Source organism: Nycticebus coucang, chromosome 10 (assembly GCF_027406575.1).
Source record: "Nycticebus coucang isolate mNycCou1 chromosome 10, mNycCou1.pri, whole genome shotgun sequence".
Lineage (NCBI taxonomy): Eukaryota > Metazoa > Chordata > Mammalia > Primates > Lorisidae > Nycticebus > Nycticebus coucang.
The window spans coordinates 10,089,210-10,107,449 of record NC_069789.1 but is presented as its reverse complement, the minus strand read 5'-3'; positions in this window follow the sequence as shown (position 1 = coordinate 10,107,449).

Genomic DNA, 18,240 nt, shown 5'->3' with positions numbered 1-18,240 from the left:
GTTGAAATCAATTACAGTACTACTGATACTCCTCAATGCAAGTTACTGGTGAGAATAGCCCCCCAAACAGAAACTTCCAAGTAGTGCCAAACCTCATTTTAACCTTTGATTATAATGTCTTTGAAGCTTATAAACAAGCCACAAACTGGAATTTGATCCTTTCTTTGTGTTCAAAAATGAGAAAGAGCTACAGGCGACTTGCATGTTGACCAACTGGATAATTGATCCCTTAATGAATCAGAGTAAAATGCAATTATGATGAGGGTCCTTTAAATTATAGACGTCTGTAGATATTATCTACACTTTTAAATATTAGTGATATGAAAACTTTGCATTTAACTGGAAAAACTATTAAAACTAAGTTTATGTACCTACGTATTATAGATCTATAATGGTCCTTCTTGGAGCATTTAATCAGTTGTAATAATAACTATGAAATGTAACTTTCATGCACATGGGGTGGTCGCATGGCTTTATCTTCCAAAAGTTTTGCAGACTTTAATTTAAAGTTCAATGATAAGTACAGAGCACTTCCAGCCTGCTCATTTTACAGCCCAAGGAAGCTGAGACCCTCACTCCCATAACAATGCTCTTGCCATTACATTGTGCTCAGCCTTATAGCCATCTGAAAGAAAAACAGTTTTTCTAAATGCCCAAAGACCTGTCATCTTACTGTTTGTCCTTTTTACAAACAAAGGAAATCTGCCATTCTATATTTTGTGTTACCACTTGAAAGGACAAATGGTGACTTAATTTGCTAATTAATTTTGTTCTTATACTTTTAATGCTATTATGATAGTCCTGCTCTACAGAGACCAATAAAAGTGCAGGTCACTTCCTCTAAATCTCTGAGGGACCTGCAAGGCACTTCAAATTCCACTTTTGAAACTACCAAGAATACGGAGTGGGAGAGGAGACAAATTAATTCTCAATAGCAAACTATGATTAGTGAATTACCTGTGGATAATATAATAGATCTATGAGAGGTAATTACAAAGTTGTAGTGCTCGACATAAAAACTTACACATTTTAAGGTTAAAGCAAAAGAACACACCAAAATGCTATACTTTGTCATACAAATATGTTTTGAGTATTTTCTCTAATATTGGTACTAGTCTGCTAGGGATACAGCAGAGATTATAATTCTCCTTTTACTGACTTAAGGAGACTTAGCAAATAAAATAGAGATGATGGCAAATACTATAGAAAAAGAAACAGGAGATCTCACTCAAGATATCTTATTTAAAAACAAGAAAAATAAAGGGGAGAGAGGCAAAGTATGCCAGGGCAGGGGCTGGGCGAGTTTTATCAGATATGAAAGGGGTGGCCGGGGAAGCCTAAGAAATAAGGTAACTTTTTTTTTGAGACAGTCTCATTTTGTTACCCTCAGTAGAGTACTATGACGTCACAGCTGACAGCAACCTCAAACTCTTGGGCTTTAGCAATTCTCTTGCCTCAATGCTCGGCCTCCCAAGTAGCTGGGACTATAGGCACCCACCACAATACCCTGCTATTTTGTTGTTGTTGTAGTTGTCAGTGTTGTTTTTACCAGGCCCAGGCCGGGTTCTACCCTTGGTAGAGTGCCGTTGTGTCACAGCTCACAGCAACCTCAAATTCTCAGGCTTAAGTGATTCTCTTGCCTCAGCCTCTCAAGTAGCTGGGACTACAGGTGCCCACCACCTAGTATTTACCTAGTAAATAGCTACATCTTGGCCAGTTTAATCAAAGCAACATGAAATATGGTGAAGTACATTTTCCAATGTGTTTTATAAAAGATGTGAAAAATTATAAATACCTTAATTATTAAGCACTGAAAATAGACATTTTTCCATAGACAAACAAGGAAGCCCAGTTGGAAGTGATGATGTATCAAAGTTCTGGTTGAAAGTGCAAGCTTTAGACTGGGCACAGTAGCTCACATCTGTAATCCTAGCACTCTGGGAGTCTGAGGCTGGACCTCTAGACAGACGTCATTAGCTTTTTTTGATGAATATTGAGTTTTGGACTGTGTTTCAGCACTTCATCTTCATCCAACCATTGTGTCGAATGCTTGTGATTATCAAAAAGACTCTGTTTCTATCACACCTAACAATATGATGTAGAAATGGTTCACCTGTATGTAGTGACAACAAAGAAAGGCAAGCTTCTGAACGATTTCTCTTCTGATACTCATTTAACTCCTGCAGAAGCCATCTATCCAGTTTCTCTACCTTGCCAATTTGTTTCAAATAGTCCAGTATTGTTGGAATAGCCAAACCTTGCTACTAATCCACGCATAGGTTGAGATGGATTCCTTTCCACTATAGCTTTCAGGTCATCAATATCCACCTTGGTCTCAAGTTGCCCACGTGGCTCATTTGCAAGATTAAAATCACCAAAATGGAATCTCTCGAATCATTGGCGTACCATGTATTCATTATCCACATTCTTCCCAAACATTTCATTGATATTTTGAGCTGTCTGTGGTGCATTAGTTCCACGACAGGAACTCATATTTTTAAAATAACACGAATTTTTGACTTGTCCATGGTTTTATAAAAATTGCTCTACAAAAGTTTGAAAGATAATCACAAGCCAAAACATGCATTTGAAAGAATGAGGATGTATCTTTGCAATAAAAATAAGAAGTGTCAAAGTGAAATGTCAGAGATATCAACTGTCAAACTTAGTACTTAAGAAAATTTGATATCTCATACTTAATAACCTATAGTTTATATATGACTCAGTAGCCAGACTAAATGGAAAGTTGGCCCTAGGCATGGGAGGGTGTGTCCCATATATGGAACATAGTTAACTCCTAATTCACTCATTCATTTATATAACAAATATTTATTGACCATCTTCTATATACCAACTCTTATTCTACATGCAAAGAAAACAGAAATGAATTACACAATCCTGGGCCTCCAGGAATTTGCAGTTTGGAGAGACGAGCTGTACCTAGGATGCTATGGAACACTAGCACAGCTTCATGGGAACCAGTCATCTTAACCAACTACTGAGCCATTATTTAGAGGATTCCTATGGTGTAGGTTTGTACACACACTTGCCCACACACAAACATTCAAAACCCAAACTCACACACACACACACACTTAAAAAGCCAGTTGTATGACATTTGCAAGTAAATAGTAATTAGCCAAGATTATCTTATATCATATCATATTCATTATTCTATACACAGAGCTGCCCATCATTTGCAAACTTCTGCCAGCTGAAAACTAAGCAAGTTCTTCATCAAAAGCTGTAGGGGTTCAGGGAAAAATACATCAAACTAAAAGTGCTTCCTATGAGGTCCTAATTGCTAAGACACTGTGCATTCTCCATGTTTTATACATCTTTTCCTTCTTTTTCTTGTTTGCACTTTGCTCCAAGTACATTTGATATAAGCTATCTTTTCAATCTGGCGTGTTGTGTCCTGATCCATTTATTTGTGATATTTACTTTTAGTGATTAAGTGCTAGTAGCTACGTACCAACCATTGTGTTAGGCATTTTATACCTCTACTCATTGCAATCTCATCAAGGTAGGAATTACTAGTCTTAATTTACGGAAATGGAAACTGAAAGTGAGAGAGATTAAGAAATTTGGCCAAGGTTAATAAGTGGTAAAGTAGAGTTATCAAATCAGGGCTAACTGACTTCCATGTCCAAGCTTTTTCTCCTACGCTCAAAAAATTCAAATCATTAAAGTTCCAAAGTTAAAAACTGCATCCTTTGATCTAGCAGGATTTTATATTGGGTTGTGTCTGTAGCTCAACGGAATAGGGCACCAGTCCCATATGCCGGAGGTGGCGGGTTCAAACCCAGCCCTGGCCAAAAACTGCAAAATAAATAAATAAACAAGATTTTATAGTACATAGTACAGGAGAAAGAGACAGGAAAACCAATAATTACATTACAGGGGTGATATATATATAGTATGACAAGTATGTATTCAGCACAGGAAATAGAAAAAAGAGAATTCTTGGGGCCAAAGGCCCTTGAGCCAAATCTTCCAAGAGTGAGCGGGGCTGAGAGAGAGGGAAGAGCATTCCAGGCTGTAGGAAAAACCTCTACAATTGCATAGAGGTGAGAATCACTCCTGTGGCTAGATTCAGTATAAGTGGGTAAGGTTTCAGGGGCGGGGACAGATTTAGAAAATGATTATAGTGGACAAAGAGGCACATTGAGAAGAACCCAGCCAAGCTACCAGTTGGAGCTTCGTCCACTGATAAGGAGGTGGGGAGTAGGGACACCAAGGAATATTAAACTGAGAGAGGCAAGATCAAGTCTGAATTTGAGAAAGATCATGTAAGCATGTTGATCATTAAAAACCTACAAGCCTGGCTCAGCACCCATAGCACAGTGGTTATGGTGCCAGCCATATACATCAAAGTTGGCAGGTTCAAACCCGGATCAGGCCAGCTAACCAACAATGACAATTGCAACAAAAAATAGCTGGGCGTTGTGGCAGGTGCCTGTAGTCCCAGCTACTTGGGAGGCTGACCCAAGAGAATCGCTTAAGCCCAAGAGTTTGAGGTTACTGTGATCTGTGACGCCACAGTACTCTTCCAAGGGTGACACAGTGAGACTGTCTCAAAAAAAAAAAAAAGAAAATGTTATAATGCCATATTTCCTACCCACCAGTCCCCAAAGCCACTGCTCAGCTAATCACTGCCCAGCTATATCACCTATTAATTACTTAATTGAACATACAAATGTTATCTCATTGTCTTTTTGGCACAATGATTCTGAGTTTGTATGAGGCTAGGCCTTGCTTATTCTATGCTGTTTCAAGATTCAGTTTAAGTACCACCTCCTTCTGGGGCAAACAGGAAAATCCTTCCTCCCTGCCTGGATTGGGTATGCTTCCTCTGAGCTTCCCAACATTCTGATGCTGTTCTTGCTTCACAGTTTCATAATTATCTGTTTCTGATCTGTCTTTCCCCCTGACTGATCTTCTCCAGGGGACACTGCTGGATGTCTGAGCCCTAAACTCAGAAGTCTGAGTTTACAATGAGCTATGATGACACTACTGCACTCTAGGCAGGGTGACAGAGCAAGACCCTGTCTCCAAAAACATTTGAACTGATAATGTTCAAATAAAGGGTAGTGACTTAAAAATACAAAGATAAAGGTGCTGACTGCCCATCAAGTGTGACAGCTGACCTTGCATGGCCGGGCACTCTTACCTGGGACTGGCCACTATCGGCTTTAAGCAGCAGGTCTTTCCCTGGAGAAACTAAACTTCAGAACCTGGCCTTTTTATCAAATGTGCGCTCAAGGCAGCCCTGTGCAATCCTACAACAGGCAAGCTTGCAAATTCTCTCTCCAAGTATGATTGATAATATCGCCTAGGCAAGCTAATTAAGTACTTTGTAAACAGAGTCTTAATTTACACTTGCCCAGAAGGAACTGCGGAATCTACCTCCTGCCCCTGGGAAGACGTGAATCAACAAGTTGGGAGAGAGAGACCAGTTAGGATTTAGGCTGATACTCTGTATCGCTCGGGGTGGGGGTGGGGGGGGATTTCTTCCCCATTTGGGAGGGATTTGATGGGATACAAAATGGGACTGATTCCAGTTGTTTACCCCTTTGTCACATTTTTCATATTCTGTTTAGACCATTTAAAGAAATGTGAATTCCCACAATAGGAAATTCAAAGGTAAACACAGAAAGATTTTATAATGTAAATACTAGAGATTTTTCTACCCCTATAGTAGATTAGTGTACTTGCATCAGCATAATAAAGAAGGCAGAGAAATGAATCACTTGCTAACAAGGTACCTGAGCAGTTGATCTTTTTAAGGCCCTGCTTCAAGCTCTTCAGCGGCTTCCACTGCCCTGGAGATAGAGCAGGAGCCTCCTCTGGGTCCCTGGGGAGATGGCTCCTGCTACCTCTCTGTTCTTATCTGAGGCTTCTCCGTACTTCATTGGCCCTAAGGGGAACCATCTGTTCCCAGAAGCAGCCTTGGTGTCTTCCAGGGTTACACTTCAGGTCTCAGCGTTAACCCTGACTGCCCTGACCGAGTTATGTCCTCCAGACTGAGGTTTAGTCCCGAAGAGTGACTCACACCTCCCTTCTCCTAATGATTACTGTTCTGGAAAACGTTAGGAATGTCGACCTACTTCACGGGAACATTGCTACTGGTCATGCTTGTCTTCCTCTCTAGGCTGTTCCCTCTTGTTCATTCTGTGCCCCAGACCTCCATGTTGGGAACTAGGCTGATCACAGGTGCCCAATAAATCCTCACTGAGTTCATGCCTGTAATTCTAGCACTCTGGGAGACTGAGACAAATGGATTGCTTAAGCTCAGGAGTTCAAGACCAGCTGAGCAAGAGCCACCCTGTCTCTACTAAAAATAGAAAAATTGGGGAGGCAGGAGAATCACTTGAGCCCAGGAGTTGGAGGTTGCTGTGAGCTGTGATGCCACAGAACTCTACCCAGAGCGACAGCTTGAGGCTCTGTCTCCAAAAATAAATAAATAAATAAATAGAAAAATTAGCTGGGCATCCTGGTGGGTGCCTGTAGTCCCAGCTACTAGGGAGACTGAGGTATGAGGACGGCTTGAGCCTGGAGTTTGAGGTTGCTGTGAGCTAGGCTGATGCCATGGCTCTTCAGCCTGGGAAATAGAATGAGACTTTGTCTCAAAACTAACTAACTCAATAAATAAATAAATTTTTATTGAATGAAGAACATGTAAAAATGTGTTGAATAGGAGCACACTAACCTACTATCTGGGCTATTGCTTTTTTTTTTTCTTTAACATATACATGTGTTCATTAGGCTTCCACTTTTTGCCTTCACAAAATTAAAAGGCCTTAAAATCTGGGCTATTGTTTAATAGGTGTGGTGTTTCAGTATGAGAAGATGAGATCGTTCTGGAGACGGATGGTGGTGATGGTGGCACAAAAGTGTGAATGGATAAAATGCTAAATTGCACATTATATATATTTTACCACCATTAGAAAGTGCTAAGTAAATGTATAAATAATTTTGAAACAGGCCCTACCCAACGTGAACATTTCAATGGGAAGGTTTTCATTTTGTTTTTTGTTTGTTTGTTTTGTTTTTATTGTGGGGGAATAATTGAGGGTACAAAGAAGCAGTTTACACACCTTGCATGTGTTAGGTAAAGTCCCTCTTATAATTGTTTTTTTGTTTTGTTTTGTTTTTGAGACAGAGTCTCACTGTGTTGCCCTGGGTAGAGTGCCATGGCATCATAACTCACAGCGACTTCCAACTCTTGGGCTCAAGTGATCCTCGTCCTCCAAATAGCTGGGACTATAGGCACCACCCACAATGCCCGGCTACTTTTTCTATTTTTAGTAGAGATAGGGTCTCACTTTTGCTCAGGCTGGTCTCGAACTCCTAAACTTAAGGGATCTTCCTGTCTTGGCCTCCCAGAGTGCTAGGATTACTGTTAGCCACTGCACCCAGCCCTGTGTTAACATTTCAATTCAATAAACATTGGCAGTGTACCTACTGTGGGTAAGACATAAGGTGCATGGCTCAGCGCCTGTGGCTCAAGTGGCTAAAGCACCAGCCACATACACCTGAGCTAGCGGGTTCGAATCCAGCCCAGGCCCTCCAAACAACAATGACAGCTGCAACCAAAAAAATAGCTGAGCGTTATGGCGGGTGCCTGTAGGCCCAGCTACTTGGGAGGTGGAGGCAGGAGAATCGCTTGAGCCCAGGAGTTGGAGGTTGCTGTGAGCTGTGATGCTACATCACTCTATCCAGGGCTACAGCTTGAGGCTCTATCTCAAAAAAAAAAAAAAAGACATAAAGTGTGCTCTTGGATTTTAATAATATAGAAAGTACACTCAAATTCAAACCCAGTCACCCTTTGCGTGTAAAAAAGCTGGATAGATGGGTCTTATTTTTCTCTATATTCTAGGCAGCTAGCACTTAATATGCACTCAATGCACAAAATGGTAAATCAAAACAGGTTATTGACAAAAATATAGTATTTGTTTAGGCCTTCCCCCATTACAAAATGCTTCCACGAATAATATCTCAGGTTACCATCCGTCACCTTGACTTCTACCCCCAACCTGTTGCAAAGCCTCCTGGGCATCCTTGACAGCAAGGATTATGCATCTAATTTCATAAAGGAATCACACACCATTTGTCTGCTATCTATAGTTTATTTGTTTATTTATTCACAGCAATATCCTGGGCTCAAGAGATCCTCTTGCCTCAGTGTCCCGAGTAGCTGGGACAACTGGGTGCCCACCACAATGCCTGGCTAATTTTTCTATTTTAGGAGGGATGGGGCCTCACTCTTCCTCAGGCTGATCTTGAATGTCTGAGCTCAGGCAATCCACCTGCCTCAGCCTCCCAGAAGGCTAGGATTACAGGCATGAGCCCCCACACCTAGTCTACTATCTATAGTTTAAATAGTGGTCGTGTTTTCTGCTTTCTTCTTTTATTTTCTACTGAATAAACATTAGTCCTTTTATAGAGTAAGAAAGGAGGTAAGAATAATTCTGTATAATAAAATATTAGGAGGCAGCATAAAGGAAAGAGAATACCAAAAATCTGAGGTTAATCAGAAAGACTCCTTAAACCCTGGTTTTCAGTGATAGACAAGGCGATGGGTAGATTGTATTCCCCAAAGTTCATGTGTTGTAAACTTCATTCCTATTGTAATAGTGTTGAGAGATTAATGTCCTTATCCCAGCAGTGAGTTCCTGATAAAAAGATGTGTCTGGCTCCCTTCCTGTCTCTCTTTCTCCTTCTCTCCCCCCACTCCATACTCCTTTGCTCTTTCACCTTCTACCATGGAATGACATGGCAGATGTGGGCCCCTGAATCTCGGACCTCCTCTCATCCAGAACTGTGAGAAATAAATCTCCGTTCTTTATAAATTACCCAGTTCTGTATTCTGTCATAGCAGCACAAAACGGACTAAAATACACACAGTGAAAAGAAGCAAAGGGGCTTGGCACCCATAGCACAGTGGTTACGGCACCAGCCACATATACCGAGGGTGGCAGGTTCGAACCCAGCTCGGGCCAGCTAAACAACAATAACTGCAACAAAAAAAGCTGGGTGTTGTGGCAGGCACTGTAGTCCCGGCTACTAGGAGGCAAGAGAATCACTTAAACCCAAGAGTCTGAGGTTGCTGTGAGCTGTGATGCCACAGCACTCTACTGAGGGCGACATAGTGAGACTCTGCCTCAAAAAAAGAAAGAAAAAAAAATGAGCATTTCCTATCTTTTCTTTCCTCACTTTCTCCAAGGAAAAAGGGTCAGCACTTTTTTTTATCTCATTATCAAAGCAAAGAGCATAGTGGTTAATCACTTCCTAGCTGTTTGATTAGTATGACAGTAAGTATAATACCATCTATGGAAATAAAACAGAGTTTGTTGATGTGTATTTATGATACGTGTTGCATGTCTCCTAAGAAGGTTACCCATCTATTATTAAGTCTTTTTTTTTTTTCACAGTTTTTGGCCGGAGCTGGGTTTGAACCTACCACCTCCGGCATATGGGGCCAGCGCTCTACTCCTTTGAGCCACAGAAGCTGCCCCTTATTAAGTCTTTTTTTGCTAAGAACAAAACTTCTGTTCAGCAGAAAGACTGTTAAGCCTTTTTTTGGCTAAGAACGTTTTGGAAACAATATTAATTTTATACTTATTAGACTAATGGTGAATGTTACACTCACACTGAACTTGGAGCCAGAAGTTCAGGTGGTCAGTCTGTAGAGGGAAGCTCACTGTACACTCTGGACTGTGTCTTTCCTGTCTCCCCTCACATACACCTATACCTGGAGTTACATAAGAAGTTTGTTTTCTGTTCTGCAGGGTTGGCATTTCCTATTTTAAATAGGATTCCATGCACCTGTGAAGGTTCTCAGGGTAACTGGCTAAACCAAATAGGCGGGATTGTCTTCCTCCCAGGGCCCTGGGTGCTCTAGACACTGCAGAATGACGTTACATACACTGGATTGAGAGCAAGGAGCTGGACTGTCTGGGACTGAATCCCAGCTAAACTGTTTTCTAGCTGTGTGAATTTAGGCAAGACAATCCATCTCTCTGTTTCCTCATTCACAGCATGGACACAATGGCAGTGTCTGCTTTAATGGGTTCTTGGGAAGGTTACATGTGAAGTACTTAGAACAGGCATTGCTCGTGGCAAGCATGCAGTAAATGTCAGCTATTAGGCTTATGTCCCATGTCACTTAACACTCTCATCATCCTCCTGTCTACGTCAATAGCTTTCAAACATTGTTACCTGTGACCTCCAATAAGAAGTACATTTTATATCACAATCCAGTGCGCGTGCACACATGCACACACACACACAACTAAGTTGAAGTGTCACAAAAATTAATACTACATGCGTTGCTTTTTTTTTTTTTTGAAACAAAATCTTGCTCTGTCACCCCAGGTAAAGTGTGGTGGCATCATCACAGATCGCTGTAACCTCAAACTCCTGGGCTCTAGCAATCCTTCTGCCTCAGCCTCCCAAGTAGCTGGGACCACAGACATGGGCCACAACACCTGGCTAATTTTTCTCTCTTTAGTGGAGACCTGGTCTTGCTCTTGTTCAGGCTGATCTTGAATTCCTGAGCTCTAGTAATCCTCCTAGTTCAGCTTCCCAGCGTGCTAGGACTATACAGACATTTCATTCTCTTAATTTCTACTCCTTTAAAAAAAGTGGTGGTGTCCTATTAAATTGATTCCACAATCCACTAATAGATCAGTTTGAAAAACTCTGCTCATTGATACCTTTGAGCGGTCCCCCCTAATATGTCCACATCCTAATTCCTGGAACCTGTGAGCATGTTACCTTACCTGGCAAATGGGACTTTGCAGATACAATTAAGATTATAGACCTTGAGATGTGAAGATTGTCCTGTGTTATCAAGTGGGCCTAGTCTGATCATTTGAGTTCTTAGAAGTGGAGAACTTTTCCAGGCTGTGATCAAAGAAAGATGTGACCACAGAAGGAGGCCAGAGATGTAAAGTGAGAAGGACTCAGTCTGCCATTTCTGGCTTTGAACACGGAGGAAGGGGACCATGAGCCAAGGGATATGGGCATCTCCTAGAAACTGGAAAAGCTAAGAAAATGAATTCTCCCTAAGAGCCTCCAGAAACACACCCCTGCAACACCTTGATTTTAGCCCAGGGAGATCCATACCAGACTTCTGACCTCTAAAACTGTAAGATAATGAATTTGCATTAAGACATTAGATTTGTGATAATTTGTTATAGCAGCAATAAAAAACTGATATACTACTTGAGTGTGAAACCTTGACTTTACCTTTGACAATTCTTCCCTAGCCCACACATTTAATAAATCACCTGGTTCCCCTCCTTCTACTCTTGAGTATCTCTGGGAAAATCCATATGTGTTCCCAATTTTCATTTAGATCCTGTTTATCTCTGGATAAACTTGGACTATAAAACTTCTAACTGTTTTCATTACTTCTGGGTTCCCACCTGTCCCATAGCCTCTTCCCTCTGGCTATTACAGTTAACTTTCTTTTTTTTTTTTTTGAGACACAGCCTCAAGCTGTCACCCTGGGCAGAGTGCCATGGCATCACAGCTCACGGCAACCTCCAACCCCTGGGCTCAAGTGATTCTCCTGCCTTCGCCTCCCAAGGAGCTGGGACTACAGTGCCCACCACAACACCCAGCTATTTTTTGGTTGCAGCCATCATTGTTGTTTGGTGGGCCAAGGCTGGATGCAAACCTGCCAGCTCAGGTGTACGTGGCTAGTGCCTTAGCCACTTGAGCCACAGGCGCCGAGCGTACAGTTAACTTTCTTTTTTTTTTTTTGTAGAGACACAGAGTCTCACCTTATGGCCCTCGGTAGAGTGCCGTGGCCTCACACAGCTCACAGCAACCTCCAACTCCTGGGCTTAAGCGATTCTCCTGCCTCAGCCTCCCGAGCAGCTGGGACCACAGGCGCCTGCCACAACACTCGGCTATTTTTTGGTTGCAGTTTGGCCGGGGCCAGGTCTGAACCCTCCACCCTCGGTATAAGGGGCTGGTGCCTTACCGACTGAGCCACAGGTGCCGCCCTCCTACAGTTAACTTTCTAAACTATGATTACTTCTTGGCACCTTTAACTCCTCAAAATCTGAAGTCTTTAGAGTGAGACTCAAACCTCTTCAGATGATCCAGTTCAAATGTATGAGGACACGTTTTTCTGCTGCCATTTTCTCTATTCTGGCCCCTTAGAATATTATGTTTATAATGTTACCCTACCATCTTACTTTATTACAGTTAGTTAACTTTTTTCTTTTTATCTTAAGAACATGTTTTTTGCCATCTTACTTTATTACAATTAGTTAACTCTTTTTTTTTTTAATCTTAAGAATGTGCTTTTCTGCTGCATGCCATGGCGTGCGCCTGTAGTCTCAGCTACTCAGGAGACTGAGATAGGAGGATTGCTTGAGTCCAAGGGTTTGGCTGTAGTGTGCTATGCTGATCAGGTGTCCACATTAAGTTTGGCATCAATATGGTGACCTCCCCGGAGTGGGGGGCCACCAGGTTGGTGAAGGAGGAATGGATCAGCTCAGGTTGGAAAAGGAGGAAGTAAAAATTCCCATGCTGATCAAAGTGAGATTGCACCTGTGACTAGTCATTGTCTCCAGCCTGGGCAACACAGCAAGACACCATCTCTAAAAAAAAAAAAAAAAGGAATGTGCTTCTTGGAAGCCAAAGATGGCACAATAAAGGTATCCTGCCTGCCAGTCAGCCAGCATCCTATGTTCCCAACTAAGGTCTCAGTTTATTATCCTGTGGCTATCCAATCATGTTGTGCTTTATTTTTTCATTAGGGCATTCCATGCCTGGGAAAATAAATGAATTCACCAGAATGTTTTCCTTCTTGTGTTTATAATTTTAAAAGACCCTTCAGAAATCTGTATCAACTTATGCAATTGAAAGTTCTCTCTAGATCTGACATCAAAATGTCATTATTGAAATGCATAAAGCTGCCTCTCTGGGAGCCTAAGGCACTTCTCTGCAGTCTGGTGGGGGAGAAGGAAGACCATTTCTCCAAGGAGAACCAACATCCTCAGTCTGGCCCTGTCTCCACTGCCTTTCTGGGATCCTGCCTTTGTTGTCTTTTTTTTTTTTTTTTTGAGTCAGAGTCTCACTATGTCACCCTCGGTAGAGTGCTGCGTGTCATCACAGCTCACAGCAACCTCAAACTCTAGGGCTCAAGCGATTCTCTTGCCTCAGCCTCCCAAGTAGCTGGGACTACAGGTGCCCGCCATAACACCTGGCTATTTTTCGTTGCAGTTGTCATTGTTGCTTAGCTGGCCCAGGCCGGGTTCGAACCCTCCAGCCTTGGTGTATGTAGCTGGCGCTGTAACCACTGTGCTACAGGCGCCAAGCCTGCAATCCTGCCTTTTCCTTTAGTCCCTGTGGTTTAACTACAAAGTCAGAATCGGGGATATAACTAAGTTGCACTACAGCCACAGGAAATTTCAGATTACAAACTACATAGGGTTGTAAAACAGTGTTATTAATTTGCTAGCGGTATAATGTAGTTTGGATTTGGCCCCTCCAAATCTTATGCTGAAATTTGATCCTCAGGGTTGGAGGTGGGGCCTGGTGGAAGGTGTCAGGACCCTGGGGGTGAATCCCTGGGATATGGCCATTCTCACAAGAGTGAGCTCACACTCTTAGTTCCTGTAAGAACTGATTCTTTTTTCTTGAGACAGAGTCTCAAGCTGTCACCCTGGGTAGAGTGCCGTGGAGTCATAGCTCACAGCTACCTCCAACTCTTGGGCTCAAGCAGTCCTCTTGCCTCAGTTTTTCTATTTTTGGTAAAGATGGGGGTCTTGCTTTTGTTCAGGCTGGTCTCGAACTTGTGAGCGCAAGTTCTGAAGTCTTTAGAATGAGACTCAAACCTCTTCAGATGATCCAGTTCCACCTGCCTCAGCCTCCCAGAGTGCAAGGCTGTGAGCCACCTTGCCTGGCCAAGAACTGATTCTTGAAAGGAGCCTGACACTCTCTCCTTCTCTCTCTTGTTCCTTCCCTTGCCCCGTGGCATACCAGCTTCCCTTCCCCATCTGCCATGAGTGGAGGCTTCCCGAGGCCCTCAGCAGAAGCAGATGTGGGCACCCTGCTTCTTGTGCAGCCAGCAGAATAGTGAATCAAAGAAACTGCCTTTCTTTCTATTAATAAATGACCCAAACAAAAAAAAAAATATATAGAAAAAAATAAAAAAAGTACAAGAAAAAAAGAATATAAAGAAAAGGAGGGCAGTGCCTGTGGCTCAGTGAGTAGGGCACCAGCCCCATATACTGGAGGTGGCAGGTTCAAACCTGGCCCCCGGCCAAAAAAAAAAAAAAACTGCAAAAAAAAAAGAAAAGAAAAGGAATGCCAAATTTTTAAGTAAAAAAAAAAGAGAAAGAAAAAAGATAGAGAAAAGAGAAAAAAATAATAATAAATCACCCAGCCTCAGGTATTCCTTTATAGGAACACTGTCTAAGAGTGTGCTGTAACAAGATACCATAGATGACGTCACTTAAACTGGAAGCACCCAACCTCTGGGCCAAGTGGACTAGTCTGTGACCTATGAGGAACCAGGCCTCGCAGCTGCAGGTGATCATTGGCAAGAGAAGGAAGCTTCATCTGTATTTACAGCCACTCCCCGTCACTGGCATCACTGCCTGGGTTCCACCTTCTGTTAGATCAGCTGTGGAATTAGATTCCCATAGGCGAGCAAAGCCTTCTGTAAACTGTGTGTGGGAGGTATTAGGGTATGCATGTTCCTTAATCATGCCTCATGATCTGAGGTGGAGCTGAGGCAGTGATGCTGGTGCTGGGGAGTGCCTGCAAATAAAGATTAGCATAGTAGAGAGGTTTGACTGCACAGAGACCTAATACATCAATCGCTTGCAGACTCCTCTCTGACTATCCCCTCGGAAAAAAAGAAAAATGATTCCCCTCTATCCCTGGTCTGTGGAAAAATTGACTTCCATGAAACCAGTCCCTAGTGACAAAAAGTTGGGGACCACTGGCTCAAACAATAGAAATTTATTTCCTTACAGTTCTCACCTTGCTCCAAGTCCAAGGTAACAGCAGGGTCGGGTTCTCCTGAAGCTTGTTGCCTTGACTTATAGGTGGTCATCAAAGAGTCCCAACAAATCCCTTCTAGGTGCACCTCAAAGTTCCTATTATGATCCTTCTGTTTGGGTACTATGCTTCCATTTTCCCACCTCAAGGCTGAGCTCCATGCTATGTCCAAATCTGGTCACCAGCAGAATCACATCTTTTCACATGGAGACTCGCATCCCCACCCCGTGTTCTTTGGTAGTAACTATTCTACCTAACACGGCCCCATCACCAACTCAGCTTACCTACCAAGGCTGATGTCTTTGACTTGGAGTCTTTTGAAGACTATTCTGAGCCCTTATATTTGCAATGGAATTTCTAAAATACTGTGTTCCACTCTTGTTGGCCTTCCCCCCCCTCGCCCCCGCCCCAGGCCCTTGTTTTCTTTAAAAGCAGCCTTTATAATTACTCAACTCTTTGCTATATACAGTTAGTTAAATCCCACTCACCTTAACACAGCTTGAATACAGAATCCCAGACACGTTACCTGTCCAATCAGAAAATTATGAAGATCACTTTCAAGGAAGCAGGCAGGACCAACTTCCACTAAACATTTCAAGTTTGTGATCTGTGGACTCTGCCTCTTCTTCCTCCTGCTAATGCGTTTCTGTTGTTGTTAGTTTTTCTGCATGAGGCATTCTTGCTTCACAGATCAGGTTCAAGATTGATCGATACACTTGGCCACCCAGGAGCTCCATCCTAGCCCTTGGCTGTGGTCTGGGAACAGTGGTAGCTCTTCAAAAGGAGTATGTCAGTGGTGGCAGAGCGATGCAACATGCTGGCAATGGGAATGGATTTGGAGACACGAGTGAGGCTTGAGTTACCAAGGACCAAGTTCAATGTGTCCTCCTAGAAAATTTGGTGGTTTGTGTAGGTAAATGTTTATAGAGTGGGCAAGGGTAGTGTTCCTGAGATAGGCAGAGGAGCATTATTTAAAAGACTTCTATTTTTGTGCTTCAAATTGGCATTAAAACGTCCTAGCCTAAGGCAGAATCACCCTGAAGGACCCTAAGTACAACTCTAATTCCAGGATGGGCCTACTACCTGAGAAACCAAATTCAATTCTCAGATGTCTGATGGGGCATGTTAGACAACAGTGACTTTGATCTTGCTTAGTTGAGATCTGATCATTTGCATTCAAAGTTCATACTAATATTCAGATCAATGGACAAGGCTAAAATACTGAGATTGGAGAACAGCCCATTTGTCAACTATTGTAATTGAGACAGGCTGTGGTCATTAATGTAAATTACAGTGGCTGTCTGGGGCGGCACCCGTGGATCAAAGGAGTAGGGCGCCGCCCCGTATGCTGGAGGAGGCAGGTTCAAACCCAGCCACGGCCAAAAATTGCCAAAAAAAAAAAAAAAAAAAAAAATTACAGTGGCTCTCCTTGGTGATCTGGTTAGCAGTAAAGGAAAGACTCTGAACTAAGATCAACAGGTCTGATTCAACTCCTTGCCCTGTCTCAAGCATTCTCTTAACTTTTTTTTTTTTTTTTGAGATAGAGTCTCACCATGTCACCCTCGGTAGAGTGCCATGGCATCACAGCTCACAGCAACCTCCAACTCCTGGGCTTAGGCAATTCTCTTGCTTCAGCCTCCCGAGTAGCTGGGTCTACAGGTACCCGTTACAATTCCCCTGCTATTTTTTTTTTTATTGCAGTGTCATTTGTTCAGCTGGCCCAGGCTGGGTTCGAACCGCCAGTTCCTGTGTATGTGGCTGACACTGTAACCACCGTGCTACAGGTACTGAGCCTAATTTTCCTATTTTAAATACAGATGGGCGTCACGCTCTTGCTCAGGCTGGTCTTGAACACCTGATATCAAGGGATACTCCTAATGTCAGCCTCCCAGAGTGCTGGGATTACAGACATGAGCCATCATACCTGGACTATAAACTGCACTATATAAAGTGCTGTTATATATAAAGTGCTGGCTCATGAGCTAATGGAGGCTGAGAAGTCCCACAATCTTTCCCCTACAAGCTGGAGACCCAGGAAAGCCAGGGGTGTAGTTATAAGGCCTGAGAACTGATGTAGATTCCAGTTTGAGGCTGAAGGTCTGAGCACCCAGAGCACATAGGGCAGAAGATTGGTGTCCTTGCTCAAGCACTAGGGCAGAGAGAGTGAATCTTTCTATTCTCCACTTTTTTTTTTTTTTTTTGAGACAGAGCCTCAAGCTGTCACCCTGGGTAGAGTGCTGTGACATCACAGCTCACAGCAACCTCCAACTCCTGGGCTCAAGCGATTCTCCTGCCTCCGCCTCCCAAGTAGCTGGGACTACAGGCACCCGCCACAACGTCCGGCTATTTTTTGGTTGCAGCCGTCATTGTTGTTTGGCAGGCCCAGGCTGGATTCAAACCCGCCAGCTCAGGTGTATGTGGCTGGTGCCTTAGCCGCTTGAGCCACAGGTGCCGAGCCCCTTTTCTCCACTTTCTGTTGTATTCAGGCCCTCAACAGGTTGGATGAGGTCCACCCACACTGGGGAGGGCAGTCTTACTCAGTCTACTGATTCAAATGCTAAACTCTTCTGGAAACACCTTCAAAGACACCCCCAGAAACAAAGTATACCCAGATATCTGGGAATCCCATGATCCAGTGAAGTTGACATATAACATTAACCATCACGGACCTTATATGACATCTTGGGACTTCCCCTTTCAAGCCCTGAGCTGCCATGTTAGCAGTCTAACTGCCTTGAGGTTGCCATGCTACATAAAAGCCTACCAGGGGGACCACTGAGGAAACCCTGAGATTACATGAAGAGAGGGGGATGCCGGGCAGGCTCAAGCTGCCCCCAGCTCCTCTTGCTGTCTCAGCTTCAGCTCCGGTTTCTGTATCTGATAGAAACAGCAGGAGAGACCTCCATCCAGAACTGTTCAGCTGACCCTTCCTGAAATCCTGACCCACACAAACTGTGAGCAATGACATACCAAATGATTGCTGTGGTTTAATGCCACCACGTTTTGGGGTGAGCTGATACACAGCAGTAATACAATAGTAACCAGAGTATTTCCTGACCCTTCTTACCTCGCACTCTTTTTTTTTTGAGACAGAATCTCACTTCGCCACCCTGGGTAGAGTACCATGGCATCATAGCGCACAGCAACATCAAACTCTTGGGTTTGAGCAATCCTCTTGCCTTAGCTTCCTGAGTAGCTGGGACTACA